This window comes from Sinohyriopsis cumingii, chromosome 15 (assembly GCF_028554795.1).
Source record: "Sinohyriopsis cumingii isolate HCF-2022 chromosome 15, ASM2855479v2, whole genome shotgun sequence".
Taxonomy (NCBI): Eukaryota; Metazoa; Mollusca; class Bivalvia; order Unionida; family Unionidae; genus Sinohyriopsis; species Sinohyriopsis cumingii.
Genome location: NC_142975.1, coordinates 95,610,146 through 95,630,636, shown reverse-complemented (window position 1 = coordinate 95,630,636; position 20,491 = coordinate 95,610,146).

Genomic DNA, 20,491 nt, shown 5'->3' with positions numbered 1-20,491 from the left:
CATCATCTGTCTTGACAAAACTTCTATGTGAGCCCAGAGAAAAAGATTTATGAGAGTTTTGTAAAATATGCACAACATATGTTGAATAATTTCAATGTATGGGCATACTTGTTTTGCACACTATGTGTTTATTTCAATATAGTTGATTATTTGACTACCAGCAGCACAGGAGGTGAACATATCTTTTGCTGGAACGTAATTTTTAAAAACGAAAAATTAGGCCAATAACGCCAAAATGAATCCTCTAACTTACCGAGAGTTTCTATAATTGGGTTAGTTTATTTTGTTTCTCTATCTTTGTCGTTCGTGCTTTCTTTTCTAAATTTGCATATTTGTTTTGTTAACCCGATGAACGTTTCATTGAGGACTCAACTCCTCGGCTTCTTAAATGTGTGAATAATTAAACCATTATTAAATCAACAATGGAATCTTACAATGGTAGATTAGCTAGAGAAAGATTAGAAGCAATTAGAAAATACCTTCCTGTTTGTGATGCTCTCATGCAAAAAGTACTGGAACGACAAGAAGCACAAAGTGAAAATGCAGACCAAAACGAACGTTCTCTTAAACTGTTACAAAGGCTACTGACAAAGTTGCGTAAGTTGCTGACAGTCTTTTTACAACGTTGAAACAAACTGCTGAGCAAACTGAAAGGACAGCAAGAACAACTAAATAGATGAAAATATTTTAAGAGATATTTTTTTTTGAAATAATTGCTGCTCAACCACAACCTGACCCTCAGCTATAACCAGAACTTGAAGATGAAGAAATACTTGAAGGTGATGTTGGTGAAGAATCAAAATATAAACAGAAAAAGATAAAACTAATATAAGTGAACAATTTAACCCAGGAAATATTGACGTAATAAAAAAACCTTAAGGACATGATTTGGCTTTATTTGGAATATATTCTTATAATCACAGAAAAAATTATTAAAAACTGGGTATGAAAATATAGATACAAAATTGTGTAAAATGGGTATATCCAGTATATAAAGTTATCATCCATGCGAGTTAATGATCCTCAATTTAGAAAATACCTAAAAAAGTGATATACGAAATTTCAACGCATAAACAAGCTTAGATGGCATTCGAGTTTTGAAGAAAATTTGGTAGTCAACCAAGTCCTTTTAGGAAAATACTTAAACCAGAAATTATTAAAGAACGTAAAAATCCCGCTAAATTAATTGATATAGCTGCATAAGCATATGATGAAAAAGACAAAATATATAATGCCTCCATTTATTTAAAACAGACTTCCAAGACAATTTTTTGCTGAGGTATATGGAGCTGTAGGTGATTTATATAAAAGCAAAAGGAATGACCCGAATCTAATACAATTTCAAAAAGCAGTAAAATAATATCAAGAAAAGATAGAAGAAAACGGACAGCAATATCGGGAAGAGGACAAGAGGACGATGTCCTTACTCATCTGATTGAGTAACAACTGACTGTTACTCCTGGTAACAAATCCTGTGATACAAAACTGGTAATCTCAATGTGTCTAATAAGAATAGTACTGGTCTTGGATAAAGAGAATCAGACAAGACGCTGTAACAAGGAAATATATCGATAATAATAACCTTCCAATGAAGAACTCGTTAGTTTCAGTGAACAATGAAATGATCTCATTTAAATTGATCCTTCTTATCATGTACAATTACTTATGAATATTCGTAGAAACATAAATATGTCCAGTAATGAATTTTTGGGAAGTCCACCAGTCATTTATATTAAACTCTCTGACATAAACCGTTTCAGTGTATACAGTAGCATCTGATCAAGCACTATGGTCACCAGTCAATAAAACCATTAAACATCGTACTGAGATTACCTGTATATAAAGGTTCTCAGTACTTGTTGTTACAACATTTATAATATATACCACACTTTCACGGCGTTATCCACTAACTGGATCCTCAGGATTTATGTTATTGATGTCGGGGAGCAAACCGATGACAAAATATTGACTATGGAACCCGAAGAAGAAAAAAAGACTCGGATTGATTTACTTTTGTTGTCTTGAATTAGTAGCTAAATTACCACCTACTTAAAATACAATGAGCATTGCGATGAACGTTCAACGTTTAAGATACAATCAATCACAAAACCAAAAAATATCTGACGCATATACAGTAAAATTAAAAAGAAATATCGCAAACGCGTAATTGCTGTTGATGTAATTGTATATTCGGCGTCTGCTGTTATTGCTGGAACTGGTGTATTATTATCAACAAAGACACTAACATCACAAGCAGTTGTAACAATTTGTGTTCCAACTGCAACAACAATTGCCGATATTATTAATATCATCGCAAAAAATATGCACGAGCACAAATTAAATTTTTTATGATTATGTAATAAAGTTACTTACAGAGACGCCATCATATTCTTAATTAACAGCATTATTATCAACAAGTGATGGAAAAATATCTGATTTTGCGTTGACGGAATTAATGACTTTGATATAATCCACGCCTGATTTAAAAAATCGGGATTTAAATAATGTCGACTCCAAACGAGCACCTTCTTGATATTTGATTTACAAGAACCCATGTATCCGGTCTCTTTGCGAGGTCATAATCCGGTATTATCAAGAATACATTTCAAACTTTCAGACCAATCCGGACATTAAGTTGACTTAAGAAATAAAATCTGAATACTAATCTCTACGTAAAATCATAACGATTTCATGGGTAAAGTAAAATTATCAAACAATTTCGATAAGATGGGATAACTCAACATGATCTCCTGGAATAAATTTGTATAATAATAATTTAATAAACAAATAAATATTTGTAACATAATTCATTTTTTATACTGATTTTTCGTTAATTTCATGGGGTAAATAGTGCTAATAATTCGATAATTATATAAATCAAGTAGATTTTATAATTTTGATGGGGCAAATAGTACGAAAATAATAAAAATCAGTTAGATTTTATGATTTTGATGGCGGAAATAGTACTAAAAGCTGAAAATCAGTTAGATTATATAATTTTGATAGCGTAAATAGTACTAAAGTAACAAAATCTCATCATAAAAGAAAAAATTGCATAACAATAAAGTGGAATAAAAAATAGATCTGAATAAATATTTACTTTCGCTTTCACAATCACTTTCCACGACAGGGACTACGTTGCTTTCATTTTCGTCAGTGAAGTTGTCAATACTTTGAATTTCAAAATCCCCTTTACTATTTCTATTTGTTTCATTGTTATCTAACATAAAAGTTTTCAACTGCCTCACGCGCGTGTTAATAATTTTATCATTTCGTATTTCTGAGCTAATTCTGATCTAATTCTGATCTAATTTTTTTCAATCACGCTTGAGAGATATACGAACTTTTTAGCTTCTGTATCCTTCATAGAAGCCAACGATTGGAACATACATGGCTAGATCTGCTTTATAAATCTATATATCCACTCGTAGTTTATATCTATCTTCAAATTTATGTGCATGTAATAATTCAAAACCACGAATAAGTTTTCTGCATCAATTTGAATGTTTATACCGTCTTTTTGTAATGTTTCAATTGCAGCGACAATATCATTATTTTTTCGTAATTCATTATATATACATATATCTATCTATCTATCTATCTAACTATCTATCTATCTATCTATATATCTAACTATCTATCTATATATATATATATATATATATATATATATATATATATATATATATATATATATATATATATATATATATATATATATATATATATATATATATATATATATATTGTATTTCTCAACCATGACGATATAATAAAAGTTTGCAATATAACACAAACAGAACCTCCAGATTACTAAATAAAAACTTCACTTACCTAAGTTCACTCAAGAATGCAGTTCAAGACTGATTGGGGAAAGTGATCTGTACTTTTCAAAGTCTACACAGCTCATTCTCGAATGACGGGGGATTTCCAGAATACCTCAATCACGTGATTGTCTAGAACAGTCTAGAATGACTGTGATTTCCAGAATGGCTTGGTTTTCCCAAAAATAACTCGTTACTACATATTTCTGTATGATGATTTCCATATGGGAATTCCAGAATATCTCAATCACGTGATCCTCTAAATCATTCTAAAATGAATTTCCAGAATAATTTTCGTAGATTATAAACGGGAATTAATCATCGCTCTTTCTCAGTTAGTCTGAAAGTGTTTTCGGGAATGAACAAAGGTAGGTGAAACAGTTTCTTAAACTGCATTATTTTAATTATCACGCAGATAAATAAAGCATTATATATGTGCTGATATATATGTGCTGAATTGGTTTGCGATAACATAAAAAAATCATTAGTTGCATGAATAGTACGCAGTAGTAAGCGAGGTAAATATTTAATTACACTGCCGGAGCGAGTTTTAGCTTGATATAATTATCTCTCTTCAACGATAGAAGTATGAAAATGTTGGCCTGTGAACGATGTCATTGATAGAAACCTTGGAATGATACACTATTTACTATGTCACCGATGTTTACTCAGAAGTAAATTGCATTGAACCCTACACGATTGGACGATTGGATTTTCTTGAAGAAATACAATGCAGTTGTGTCGAATATGGACACGGTGGATTATGTAATACTAAATACGATTATAGGGATGCTATTTCGGTTGATATGGTTGCATGCTATCCGGGAAGTTGTCTTGGTATGGGAGAGTGTTTAAAGTATTTTGAGCGATTTGGACATCCAACACAAGACATGACCAAGGGTATCGATAAATGGACCATTACCGGATTTTGAGTTGACTGGATTTGCTTGTATGGAGATATTGATGTTTGCCGAAGATATTGATTATATTTATTATGTCTGGTTTAGCAAACATTTTTTAGAACAAATGTGGACATCAACAATATTATTATGATCAATGTAAAAGTATTATTATTGTAAATTGAAAGTGAAGTAATTATATCGTATTTTCCGCAGGCAGAACTTTGGTAAGCACAGCAAAAGAAATATTCTGATGATGAAAATCATGATATAACTATTTTTTTTAGAATAAGATAACACAAGATCTTGGAAGAAAAGTAATTGATAAATGTACCCAAGGAGGATCATATGATCAGAAACTACATAAACTGCATTGTACAAGATTGATTATAGATAATAATATTAATAAAGATAATAATAATAATAATAATAATAATAATAATAATAATAATAATAATAATAATAATAATAACAATAATAATAATAATAATAATAATAATGAGGACTTTGTATAGCGCCTAATCTTTAGAAGCTCTAAGCGCTTTACAACATGAGACAACACCTATAACATAAAAAAATATAATAATATTATTAAAAAAACAAACCACATGAAATTAGAAAAACATTATTAAATAAAGTACATGCTGAGAATATTTCAAGTAGGAAACATTATTAGGTCTTTAAGTTTGTTCTTGCAGTCGAAATAAGTGAGTTTTGAGAGCCCTCTTGAATGTGATCACTGTGTCTTTGTGTCTAAGTTCAATGGGCAATTCATTCCACATTGCTGGACCCTGGTATGCAAAAGAACGCTGTCCATATGATTTTGTTTTCATAGTGGGAATAATGAGTATACGATTGTCAGAAGAGGAGCGTATGTATCTTGCTGGTGTGTACACATGGGTGAGGTCGGATAGGTATGTTGGACTAGAGTGCGACAGTGAAACGTAGAACAGAGAACAAATTTTGTGTTTGATTCTGGATCGAATGGATAGCCATGTTTTGAACTTTTTGAAGTTTCTGGAGTAGATATTCAGATGAACCAGACATAACTGAGTTACAATAGTCCGTTCTTGAAAGTACTAATGAACACATAAGTGTTTTAGTGGCATCAACTGAAAGATATTTGCGAATTGATCTGATGCGTCTCAGCTCAAGATATGCAGCCTTGCATATATTCATGACATGTTGGTGCAATGTGAGAGTACTGTTCAGGGTAACACCAAGGTTTCGAATTGATTGCGTGAATTTAATGTTGGCGTTGATGATATTTATTGTCCGAGGTAAATGATGTGAATGAGAAAGTCTTCTTGTTGTGTTCTGAATTACCTCAGTTTTATCATCATTCATCTGCAGCAGGTTACATGTCATCCATGATTTCACATCAGAAATGCACCTCTCTACACCTTGGATGGTAGCATCAACTTCAGTTGGGTCGCTAGATTTGTATATATGGGTGTCATCAGCGCACAATTGGTGAGACACTGCATGATGATCTATGACATTTGAGAGCGACTGTGTGTATGGAATGAAGAAAAGAGGTCAAAGAACAGACCCCTGTGGAAAACACAACATCGATCAACTGGGCTGGAGTGTATTCCATTTGCAGATACAATTTATGTCTTATTGACCAAGTCGGACTTGAACCACATTAAGGCTATATCATGAACGCCAAATGCATGCTGGAGAAGATGAAGTAGTTTATCTTGGTCTATTGTGTCAATTGCTGCAGACAATTCAAGGAGGGTGAGGACTGTAATCTTTCCGCTATCCAACGCAGAGAGAATGTCATTAACTACTTTTAGAAGAGTAGTTTCAGTACTGTGGTAATTGCGATATTCAGATTGTACATTGCTAAAAAGACTGTTTGAATTTAGATGAGATACAAGCTGGGATAGAACAACCTTTTATGAGAATTTTTATATGAATGGGAGATTAGAAACTGGGCGGTAGTTCTTTAAATCGTTATGGTCTAGTGTTGGTTTCTTCAACAAGGGCTTTACAATGGCAGCTTTGAAAAATGATGGGAATTCCCCGGATGAGAGACAGGTATTAATAACATCAGTTAGTAAAGGCAATATTGGATCTAAGCACTCAAACAGAAGTGATGTTGGAACTGGATCAAGTTCACATGATTTTGGTGCACTCTTCATCACGATTGTACGTAAGAAATCCATAGAGACAGGTTCAAATGCTGCTAATGGTTACCTCTCAAATTCTGTATCCAAGCTGTATGGTGACGACGAGTCAATTGAAATTGTGGTGTCAAGCTGAACTAGATCTTGTAAATGCTGATACAACGAATAGAAACACGTTTATAAGTCGAATTAATGTTATTTATCAGAGTGATTTACATTAGAAACAATTCTGAGTTATATTGATGTTGAGTCACAGCAGTTTACTCACTTAAGGTCTTTAATGCTTGCGTACGTTTCGAAAAATATATTGTCAATGATAAATAGAGTTTCTGCGTTTGCTGTCAGAGTCGCTTCGGATTCATTTTATATCAATACAAAAACACAGGATTGCTAGAACAACTATATATCGGCATTATGCATCATTGGGTGAATGGAGAATAAAACAAGAAAATATACTTAATTATTCTGAATGCGCCGACATTGAAAGTATGGATGTTTATTACCAAAATATCAAAATTAGAGTTTAAGAAATTAATCAGACTACAAGCAACTAAAATTCACTGTGAAACAATGCGTGAAATAATTTCAGAAATTCCAATTAACAAGTGTTGGAAAGCACACCAAATGATTTGCTTCTATCAAGTAGAAAGATAGTTTGTGATACACTTCAACAACAATTATTTATGTTACATAAAGAAAAATGTTAAAATCTACCTGTACTATTGTGTTATAGACTAGCTGATACGCTACGACTTAATATCGATGTTGATATACCAGGATCTTCAGAAAAACATAATCTTGTATTAAATGATATTGTTTTATTTCCTGTCAGTGTTGTTGAGAGCGCGTTAATTATGGATAAAACTCCATGGACGCTAGGATACACTAAAACGATAAGTCATTCATCACAAGGATAGCCATCTCTGATACAAATGTTTGGAACGTCGATGCTCGTATCGAATGGTTAAATTTAGTTTATTTCTCTGTGACTCGAGTGAGAAGAAGGTGATGGTAAATACATTTGCGATGTTGCCTGTCGTGCTAACCAATATGCATCAACCGCGCGTGTAACATTTGCTGCATCAGCGAGTTTAACAATAGATGCTCTACCCCTCCAGCATACTTTTGGGCTATAATAAATCGATTCCATTATTTTATAATAATCGGTTGATTAATAACCCACTCCTTATACTAGTTTACCTTTCATCGCATATCTTACCAATTAGCTAATGATTCTCTAAAATAATATTTTATGGAATTTAACGATTGAATCAACTTTACATCTGGATTTTGTCTTCTTTGCAGATCTGGATTTTTATAAGCTACATTATGAACACGACATGCTTGATCAATGGAGTTTATTGGATACTCTCCAGGTCTTGGTCGATCTAACTCGTCAAGTCGGATATCACGTCTGTAGATGACATCGATGCTGATGATTAATACTTTAGGAAGTATATGACGACGCAATGCTCAACAAATAATCAAATCCAGAAAGAATATTTTCTCGAGGCAGGCACAAAACGCAGACGTGATTTATGTTACTCAGCGATATACACAGATACCTAAAGTGATCAGAGATAACTACAATATTATAGTCGTGTCTAATGAAGTCGATACACATCATCTGCGAAATACTGACTTAGTGTAGTGGGGATATGGACAGCACTATCTACTGCACACGGATTCATAACAATACATTTACATGATCCTCGATCGCGATATTGTTTAGTTATTGACAAAATATTTGGTTGAGACACTGATATAATAATGATTTAAGTACTCACTCATTTATAACAGCAGAGAAGGTGCGACCTCAAAGAAACATCCGGCGGGTAAACAAAACACACATACAAATTTAGAAAATCACGAACGACAAAGATAAAGTAATAAAATAAACTAACCCAATGAGAGAAACTCTCGGTACGTTAGCGGCTTTAGTTTTACGTTGTTGACCTATTTGTTTATCGTTTTCTTAGGAAGCCTTTTTAAATAAAATGACATTCCAGCAAAAGGTCTGTTGACCTCCTCTTCTGCTCTACCGTTTTCTTCGCTTGAGTGCTTACATCACAGTTCTTTACCGAAGGCGTTGTTGTAAATAAAATCGAACTTTCTAACTCCACTCGCATTTGAATTGTAGCATCTCTAATGATAAGGTGATCAAATTTCCTGTAAATAATGCCACACTGAGGATCTGGTACCTGAACGATGCAGACTGAACTGAGTATGCCATAGATAGGTATGTTATAATTTGAATCAGTATCGTAACATTTGCAAATAAATATCACACGAAATAATTATAATGGTATTTTTTATTATGTTACATAAAGAATTTGATCTACGTTTCAAATTTTAAAGTTGTTTAAATTAACATTCTCATGATATGTTCATTGCAATGTAATCATAACTTTAACTATATTCAAATATCGATTGTACATCTTTTAATATACTAATTGTATTACTCATATACATACTATTTTCCCCATATTACTCTAACTGCAGTATACGGAGCTGGCTTACTTTGTTAAACGTTTACCATAACTTGTGAAGATATACGACCTGCAACATTCTGGACTTATAGAAGTATAAGCAGCAAAATCAGCCAGGCATCAGGATCATTAAGTCTTGTTCAACATATTTGGCACATGATGCGAATCTGTCCTAACACCTCAAGCCTTAACCCCCGGACCAGAATAAATAAAATCAAATAACTACCATAAACGGCATCATTACCTACTGTATTGTTCTTAATAAAACTCAACAGACCCACGATAAAATGTCTAGGTTATTACCACCACTCTAATACCCGCTAAGTTGTTTATTTATAGAAAATCAACACAACCATAATACAGCCATACATAATCATACTATGCTGACATTGCTATATAAATTCTCAAGATACGCATAGCCAAAGAAAGTAAAGAAAGCCAAATAGGTAGACAGCAAAAATACAGCGCTTTCAGCTTTCAGAGAAATGTTTAAGAAGAAAAAGCCAGAATAAATATTAATCTCTAAAGGAACTATATTTGCTACCGTTACGTTAAGTAATCATTGAAGAAAGAACATACAGAATATCTTTACACATACTAAGAAACACACGCATCTGTTTAATAAAGATTTAATGTAAAATATTTAACATATTCTATCTAAACTTAGTGGTGAGTAAATAGCTTGTCTGAGCAGATACAAGGAAATATTTCATGATTAAAATGGGCATATACAAATATATTGTTACAGCACACGAGTTACAATACAAAATGTTTCCACTTCATAAGCAAGATAATTCATCCAATGTACTTAATGAAACCATATATTTGCATTTTCTTTTCATTATGAGGCAATTCAATTAGTGACAGCATTAATTCGTCAAAGAAAAGAAGTTCCATTACGAAATTTATATAAGATTAGGTAAGCAACGTTTGACCAATTAAGCTTATACATATAATACTTCAAATTGTTCATTTTGTTAAATTGATGACAACTTTCAAATTAAGAATATTTTATTTTCAACAATATATTTCTTGCACCGATTGCTTTAGTTAACATTGCTTAGTGAGGGTGCTGTACAAACATCACTGAACGGTCATATCCGACATATTTTAGAGCAAAGCATCTTTAAAAATAGCTAGGAATAATTGTGAGTTTACTTGGAACGATTTTATTTGTTTATTATGTTTAAAATCTGCATTAAACCTGAATTGGTATCCATGGCAACGTTATAGTCTAGATCGGTAAGAGATGTAGCTTCAAAATTTCGACCAGAAATAAAAAAAATGATCTATGCCCGATATAAACCATGATCATGATTTTGCTGAGAGTTTGAAATGATTCTGATTATGCTGAGAGTTAGAGAAGGTACTTAAGCAATTTTAATACATTTTTTAATTTCGAATGCTTTCTTAAATGTGACCATTTTACTGTAAATTGTGAAAGGCTTTTATAGTGCATGTTTGGTAGGAAATCGAATTGCAACAGTTCTAAACGATCATTGACTTGAACTGTGCAGGAATTATTTGGAAACCTGATACGAGATGCTTGGTCTTTTTGATAGAGTCTACGTATGATTGCATACATTTTGTTATGATCTATTCAGTTTATGGGAGAGACAGAGAGAACAAGAAGAAAGATGGAGTAGATCACAAGATGGAAATATTGAATAGAATTACATATATAAGGGGATATATAGTTTCTAATTGGACTATAATGTAGTTACACAAATGATATTGCCATTGTGGCAAAAACAGTTATATTGCTACTATGCCGATTTCATTTTCTCCCACTGTTATATATGCAAAAGTACATACGTGTTTTGATTTGTATTGAAGCAGAAACACATTTATATGCTACTTCAAAATAGTTCTTTCCCACGAATCAGCACTAAACACGAATCGGGTTAGTGTTACTTTCATACCACTTTCGTATGCTTTCTAAAATATCTAACGCTACTGTATGAATTAAATTCAAAATGAACTGGGATTTGTAAAAGGTAGATTCAATGCCTCTGAAAATATGTGTGCGTGGAGTGTTAAAGAAGGCAGCTGGACAGTTAGAATCTGGGTGTGCCATAATGACTACGGTTTGAAGAGAGGTTTCGAACTCCATATGAAACAATTAAGATTAAAAAGGTAACAAATAAATTTCTTTACCTCATTATGAAATATATATTTAAATAATAATGATCATCATGGTGAAAACGTGGAATCTTAAGATAACTAATTTTAATGTTAAAATAAGGCACTAGTCCAAACATTATTTATATGTTATATAATGCAATTAATTTTAGGACACCCAATTGTGTGCTTGCATATATGTCAAGATGACGTGCTCAATGTTGAACATAATTGGAAAGGAAAATAAACAAGCTAAAGACATATGGTATTGAAATGAAAAGTGTGTGAAGAATATTTGAAAGCCTTATGTAAATATTTTCGTGATTATAACGTGGAAGTTATTAAACTGGTTTCTCAAAAACGCAAAGAACTGACTCAGTTGCAAATTCAAACCAATGTATCATGTTAAATGAAATTATTCAGTTAAAAGGATCTCACGACGTTTGCTTTATCTGTATAGACCTTTTAAACCGAAATCAAATTTCCGTTATGGCAAGAAAAGATATTGACTGTTTTGCTTAGAAATGTGTCATCAGATAACCATATAACCACTACTTTGCTGAAGTGACCTTGAATGAAGGCAAATTATGATAAACATGGTAAAACTTAAAAATATGTCAGTAAGAAATGGGTTTTTCATTTGACCACTTCATGGTTACATAATATAATTAAATTATTTGGTGATATGTATGGATCAAAAGATTTAGAGCGGAATTAGTTATAGAACTATATTCATATGTAAATAAAATAAGTAATATTACTAAAGACGAACGTTACAGGTTACGTTTGTGGCAAACGTAAACCGCCTATTGAACCGGGAATGGTGTAAATGGTGTGCAAATATTAGGAAATTAAGCTGGTAATACTGTGGAGGATATGACATAATTAAATGTAATTTTGAATTATGGAGAAATCAGTTTTTAGAAGAGCCTAATTATGTTATTATTCAAAAATTATATTTACACGGATTATTTTTTTTGACAAGAAAATATTAAATGGTGATAAATTGACTTCTTCCAAGCTCTATTACTCTGAACGGTCTTCTCTAATTCGTTTTTCAACAAACTTTTAACTCCATTTAAATTACAATTATGATCAGATAAAAATAGGATTAATTTTGTAGACATTCTAGAAAATTTAGATTTGATATGGGGGATAATCAAATTAATCCGGTTTTTAAGTCATAATCATGAACAATATCATTAGCAAAACAACAATTTGGATATTGTAAACATCGCATTAATCATTGTATTAGAGTCAGAATGATTGATGAACATTTTACGTTGTTTAGATTGGTGTTAAAGAAAACATAATAAACAAAAATCATATTGAAAGTATAGTTCGAAGTATTTTTATTACGCTAGATGTAAACTTAAGTAAGTATTTGAGATATAATATACATTGGCTTTTTTCGTCCGAATAAATAATCGAATCATATATATATATATATATATATATATATATATATATATATATATATATATATATATATATATATATATATATATATATATATATATATATCGACCAACAAGAGGAGATAAATAACTAATACTACTAGGATGGATCAAAGTGTTGCTTTAAATAAAGCCTGTCCTTAAATACAAGGCTATATGTTTTATCCCATGTAATATATTACAATTCAACCTAGAACTAATCATTATTTTACAAAATATAAACGTTGACAAAAATAAATTCCGAAAAAATATGCAATGAATACAAAATAAAACTGAATTTAATATATTTGGTAATGTCGGCAAGGATGTATCTATAATGGCTGTTAGAATAAAAATGAATTGCTTGCTTGTCCTTTTTAAAGGAATTTTAAAGCCTGTACACACAATATCATATTTAATAAGAAGAAGCACAAGAAGTTGTGAAGTGAATCATGTTGTACTAGTAAACATACTAGTAAAAATACTACATGGTTAATTCCCAAACATATGCATTAACAATATCCTTTTTCCCACCACTGATTTTGTGATCTCTAAAACCTGATGTAGGAACAATACTACATAGCTCTCCACCAAACCCATGTAGTAACAAGACCCTATTTCTAGGCATTGATTTGTTTTCTTCAAAATCTGATGTAGTAACAATACTACATAGCCTTCCAACAAACCCATGTATTTACAATACCCTATTTCTAGGCATTGATTTGTTTTCTTCAAATTCTGATGTAGTGACAATGCTACATGGCTCTCCACCAAACCCATGTAGGAACAATACCCTATTTCTAGGCACTGATTTTGTGATCTCCAAAGCCTGATGTAGTAACAGTACTACATAGCTCTCCACCAAACCCATGTAGTAACAATACCCTATTTCTAGTGCACTGGTTTTGTGATTTCCAAGCCTAATGTAGTAACAATACTACATAGCCTTCCACCAAACCCATGTGGTAACAATACCCTATTTCTAGTGCACTGGTTTTGTGATTTCCAAGACTGATGTAGTAACAAAACTACACAGCCTTCCACCAAACCCATGTAGTAATATTACCCTATTTCTAGGCACCGATTTTGTGATCTCTAAAACCTGATGTAGAAACAATACTACATAGCTCTCCACCAAACCGATGTAGTAACAATACCCTATGTCTAGGCACTGATTTGTTTTCTTCAAAATCTGATGTAGTAACAATACTATATAGCCTTCCACCAAACCCAAGTAGTAACAATGCCCTATTTCTAGGGCACTGGTTTTGTGATTTCCAAGCCTGATGTAGTAACAATACTACATAGCCTTCCACCAAACCCATGTAGTAACAGTACCCTATTTCTAGGCACTGGTTTTGTGATCTCAAAGCCTGATGTAGTAACAATACTACATAGCTCTCCACAAAACCCATCTAGTAATATTACCCTATTTCCATGTGACATTGTAAAGCAGAGTCTGTGATCTCCAAAATATGATGTAGTAACATGCTACATTGTCAATCACCAAATTTGTGTAGTAAGATTACTTTATTTCTAGGTCACATTGTAAAACTGATTGTCTTTATTTCCAAAACTTCATGTAGAGATAATACTACATTGTTCATTTAGTTGTATTACCCTATTTCCATTTAACAGTGTAACACTAACTTATTTGATTTGTAAAACCTGGTGTAGTAAAAATACTACATCGTTAATTCCAAAGCACAAATAGCAACATTACCCTATTTCCATGGTAACAGTATACCATTCATTTGGTTGTTTAAAATATCTGATGTAAGATTACTAGATATATGCCTCACACTGCCTCCAGAATATAAAAAAATGATGTGTTGTTATTCCTATATGACTTGAACTCTGTGTTTAATATTAGTTGTAAATGCTTATTATAGTATTATATTACTCTACTGATTATCAAATGTACTACCCTCCCAAGTGGAGACTACCCATGGTAGTGATAATAGAATCCATCATATGCCTATGTGTAAATTATGAAAATTCCAACCTTGGCTCAGAATTTAAAGTGGTACACAAGGTTGTGCTGAGTGTTTGATGCAGATCTGTAATCCCAAGGGGAAAATTTCCATCCCAGATCAAAGCACAATGATTATTATTTTCTGACACATTTTAATCAAAATGGGAGTCCATGTCAAAAAGGCATACTGTTAATATTGCAGCAACTTTGAAACTTTCATTACCTAATGATAGAGCTTAAAAAGTTAGATTTACACTGAACTATTCAGTGGAAACTTTCAGTGATGTTCCTTTTAACTTTCAAAGAACACAAACACAGTAGTTAAATGATACACATATGAAGAGGTCACAAAAATAAGTCCACTTTTATTGATAAGATTAATCAATATGGTCAAAAATAATGACATAGTTCTCATTCAACTTTGAGATACAATTGATTTACCCTTCAGAAAAGATACAATAGGAATGTATATTTTATAAACAAAACAACAATTACAACAGCAGCTTTTTCAGCTTAAAATGCTTGTTTTGACTACTGGGAAAATATGTTCAGGTGATGATGCAAATGAAGACATATTTGATATTTTGTGTGCTCCTAGTAAATGTGTATATGAATGTGATAATATCACTATATTGCCAAACATACCTAATTAAACTGAAGGTGATTCCTGAATACATTTACATATCATTTAATCCTTGCTTATACCAAGAGGTGCTAATGTTAAATGTGACTAGTTATAGATTTTATTGTGGAATAATACATCAAGTTTGTCATCCTGAAGATCATGCTAAGCCTTCTTTTTATGATCAGTGCACAGATATATACCTGACAAGTGTGTCACTTTAAACTGATTAATGAACATTTGTTCCAGATAATAAGAGCTGTTCCATTAAAACTTACATGGGACAAAGGGAAGGCACTTTTAAGGTGGGGTACTCACCCATAGATGCTATTTAAAAATTTCTTATAATTTTAATATGAACTCGTTGAAATCAAAGTACCATGGCATATATTTTTTAAAAACTGCCTTCCCTGGGTACCATGTATGTTTAAATGGAACAACCCTAATGGTTATAATAGAGCAATCATATATTTGTAAAGTAGCAAACAGTAACAAGTGTGCATATACTGTCTTCACAAAATAGTACAAAATGCTTCCTATAGAGATTGTCATAAGTTTAATATTTTAGAATTAAAGATTGAAAAAGTTTGTAAGTTTTGCTCAAAACAGTGATGTCTTGTAAGAATCAAATAGGTCTCAAAAGGAAAATAAATCACACAGATCGTACAACAATTTACTTTTGTCATATGATTATTATCAATTTTGCAGTTCTGTGCCACAGTGACAAGATTGTTTGACTTATTTTAAATAATTTCTTATTCTAGTTTCCAGCCACTTTTTGTTAATATTTTCATTGAAATTATATCTTTGGTGACATGTCCAAACAATTTACATGCTAGATAAGCTGTATATATAATATGTTTGCCTTTTTTATCAAGCTTTATTGACATTTTGCTGTATGCCAATTTCTCTTTTTGCGCTTTTGCTATTGGTTCTGTACAAAATATAAAGTGTTTTCATCTGAAAAAATGGTTAGATACAAAAACTTGTGGGTGTATTCAACAAGAACTAACTCTTGGTCTGTGCTTTCTGATCCTTTTCCTTCCTGCAATCAAAGATAGAAAAAAATTAATTTGTTACTTCTAATCTAAAAACCAACTGCATAAAATCTGTGAAGATGAAATAATTAAGGATATAATCTTGAGAAACATACATTTAAAGCATATAAATGTTGAATTTTCGGTCACAAATATCCTAAAGACAGAAGGCTCATAGACCCACTACATGAATGAGTAAACCTCTGTAAACGTTACATCGGCATAAAGATACATATCATGGGGATAAATGTTAGGCCTTACTGATTTGTATTGAATTGTACAATGGAATTTAATAAAGTTAGTCAGAATCATGCCGAATAATCACTAACATTTATTTGCAAAAATATAAGCTTAATAATAAGTGTGCATTTGGAATTAAGCTAACAAAGTACAATGCTCCCTCAATAACTCATGCCCTGATAACTTGCAAACCCGCTTATTATTAATTCCAATTAATTAATTCGTAACATGTGATAGGTTGTCGAAAACCAGTTGGAACGATCTTTCATATGTTGGACATTTTGAAAATAAATGTTATTTAAACAGAATAACGAACAACTTCATTAGAAAAAGCACGTTATTCAAATTTAATATCGACATGATTGTTAAAATGAGGAATTGGTCAATAAACAGCACAGTTCCATAACGCCGCCCCCCCCCCCAGTTTTCTTGATATCAAAGGGATTTTTCTCCTCAATTTTTGGAGTTCCCTTGGTAACCCACTTCCCGCTTATAGTGTGGTCTATGTTTGTGGACCTCGTTATGAAGTACTTTTATAATCAGTTATCCAATACATATAAAATTATGTCTTTTGTATTCTTCCTACCAGTGTCCTATATTCATAGCATATATTGAAGAGGTTCTTTTTTACTTAATTCTCCACAAATGCTTCAAATATGAATAAATATATGGTCGAAGTATTTAACATTACCGGACTTGCAACTGTGTATCTTTCATAATGACCAAATGGAGAATATCTTCCAACTCTTATTACCCAGCCTAATGATGTTATTGTCGTTTAGACTAAAGGCCTGCTTGGGTTATTATTGTGGTACTAGTCACAATTGATCAAATTCGTATATAAAATACCTTGAAAGAATGTTTACTGATATCTATAAGGCCATTCTTAAGCTTAAACTCAATCTGCAACTCAGTTAAAACCAACACATTTTACATACATAACTGTTATAGCTAATCACATCCGCTGTATAAATTGAAAACAAAAAGTATGACTTGGAAAATCTCATATAAAATATTCATCCATCTTTAAAAGAAAGTAGTTTACTAGTTTAGAATTAACCAGTTTGATGTCATGTTGTTTAAGGAAATTACATTATATAAGATTAAAAAAGTCAAATGAAAATATAACTATCAAATTAAAAGAAAATATTAAATTAATTGTCAAATATCATGACATTGAAAACATACCTTTGCATGTTGTCATCAAGACATCTTTCAAAACAAAAATATTGTCTTTTATCCCCCACTTATCTTTCTGTGCCATTTGGCTCTCTGTTTATTGGTGTGATCCCTCTCAGACTTTTATCATAGAAGGGACCCCCTATGTCACTTCACTAAGGATGGAGTTTCAGAAATTACCAGGCAAAATGATATCAGTTTGCCTTTTATGCGAAACCCATTTACTGTACTGGAGGACATGAAGGCTATCATATTTCAGAATATGAATGTGAGTTTGTTGGAATCCAATTGACTGTAATTGCTACAAAGAGAAACCTGTTGATATATGATTCTGCAGCTGTTCCCCTGTAGCTGTGCAGGGTCACCTGAAAGGAGAGTTTTCAGAATTAGATTTTGAAAAATAGCAACATTTTAGCACAATTAAGCAAAAACAATTGGGTAAGACAGATTATATATATATATATATATATATATATATATATATATATATATATATATATATAATTGACCCAATTAGATGTTCAGAACATTATAACTTCATTGTATTTTATACTTTCCACACTTTGTAACACTTTGTACTTGAACATGCTGTCTTACAACAATTCCAACTACAAGAAAGTCACATATTCTATCTATATCACTATTGGCTATGTATGCATTTGTGTAAATGTGTTGTAACTGTGCATGGGAAAGACTATATGTATGTATGTATGTATGTATGTATGTATGTATGTATGTATGTGTGTGTGTGTTTATGTGTGTATGGATGGATGTGTGTGTGTTTGTGTATATATGTATGGATGGATGGATGGATGGATGGAAGAATGGATGGATGGATGTATGTATGTATGGATGGATGGAAGAATGGATGTATATATGTATGTATTTGTGTGTGCATGTATGTATGTGTGTATGTGTGTGCAATTTCACCTTGTAAAGCAACCTGTGATGGCTCATTTCATAGGGAATCATGCTCATAATCCTAACATTCTAGCTTTGACAGGCTGCTCAAGCCAGCATTGGGCTAACCGCTTTAGTGTGTCCTTGGAAAAAGTATTCGGTTATAATGGTGCTGACAAAACCAACAAAAGCAAAACAAAAAAAAAATCCAGCTGTGTGGGTCAACAATATAATGACTAATGAAGCAGACTCCAAGAACAAATACTTACATTAACAATGAAAACAAAATTGACCTCTGGGTTTTTATCAACTCATTATAGTACCTACCTTGATATATAAAATCAAGTTATTGTATGCCATGCCCTGTCTTATCACTGTGAACATCATTTCATTGTCAAGATAACTTGTATATGAATTTTTCTACTTCATAATTCTAGTTCCAATCGCATCTAGAGATTACTTTTCTAAAAGATTTGCAATAGTAGTTATATTGATTATTCTCTGGCTCATGTAAAGTTACAGATGGTTACATTGTACAAGACTGCTCTCGTGGCCTAGTGGTTTGAGCATCTGCCTTGGATGCGGGAGGTCATGGGTTCGATCCCCGGCCAAGTCATACCAAAGACTTACAAAATTGGTATTAACAGCTGCCTCGCTTGGCACTCAGCATTAAGAGGCTAGTGTTAGGACTGGTTGACCTGGTGTCAGGATAATGTGACTGGGTGGGACATCATGCTACATGTCTGCGTCATGGTGCTGCAGTGCTAGACATCACTATAAACTGCCACACTGCAGACATCATACATCATAGCAATATGACTGAAAAATTGTTAAAGCTACGTTAAAAATTCAAATCACACACACACATAATTTGTCACACCAGCAGAAGTTGTCAGCTGAGTGATATACCATACCTTTATTCAATTCATTGCAATTAATAAACTGCATAGAAAACTGATCATCTTCACTCTATATTCAGAGTGATGCTTTTTCAAATGGAGAGGGTTAACATTAGAGGCAGCATGGTTCAAACACTGACTCTGTTCAACACTGACCCATGGGGATTAGTTAATGAAGATATCCTTGACACACAGGGTGTTAGGCTGAAAATTATTTCAGCTGTTAGTACAAGTATCAACTACAGTTATCTCTAATCTGTATTACTAAATATATTTGCTGGTCCTGATTGTCCAATGATACATCAATTTATGTTAATTATCAGAGCACCTGCCTTAGCTGCATGGTCTTCAAAGTATCAGTGCTTGTAGTTCCCAGTCAGCCTTTGTTTGGAGAAGATAACAATAAAGATCTAAACATAATCAACAATTTCATGTGCATGACTCCCCTACACCTGTGTAAAAGTGTACAATAAATAACAGATTGGAACTTGCTGTTTAGTAAAGGCATTCAAGTAAAAAAAAGTAGAAAAAGCTATCAGAACCATATTGAATTATTTTCAAGCAAGTATGTCAGGCATAACCACTTACATACAGAACCATGTCTAGTCTAATATGATTATCATACCAAAATGAATTTTAAGCCAAAAAAAAAACACTCAGCCCTCACAAGTTTTGTGTACCCATTCCTTTCTCTCTCATTGATTTATGCTCCAGTATAAAAAGATAAGCATTGTA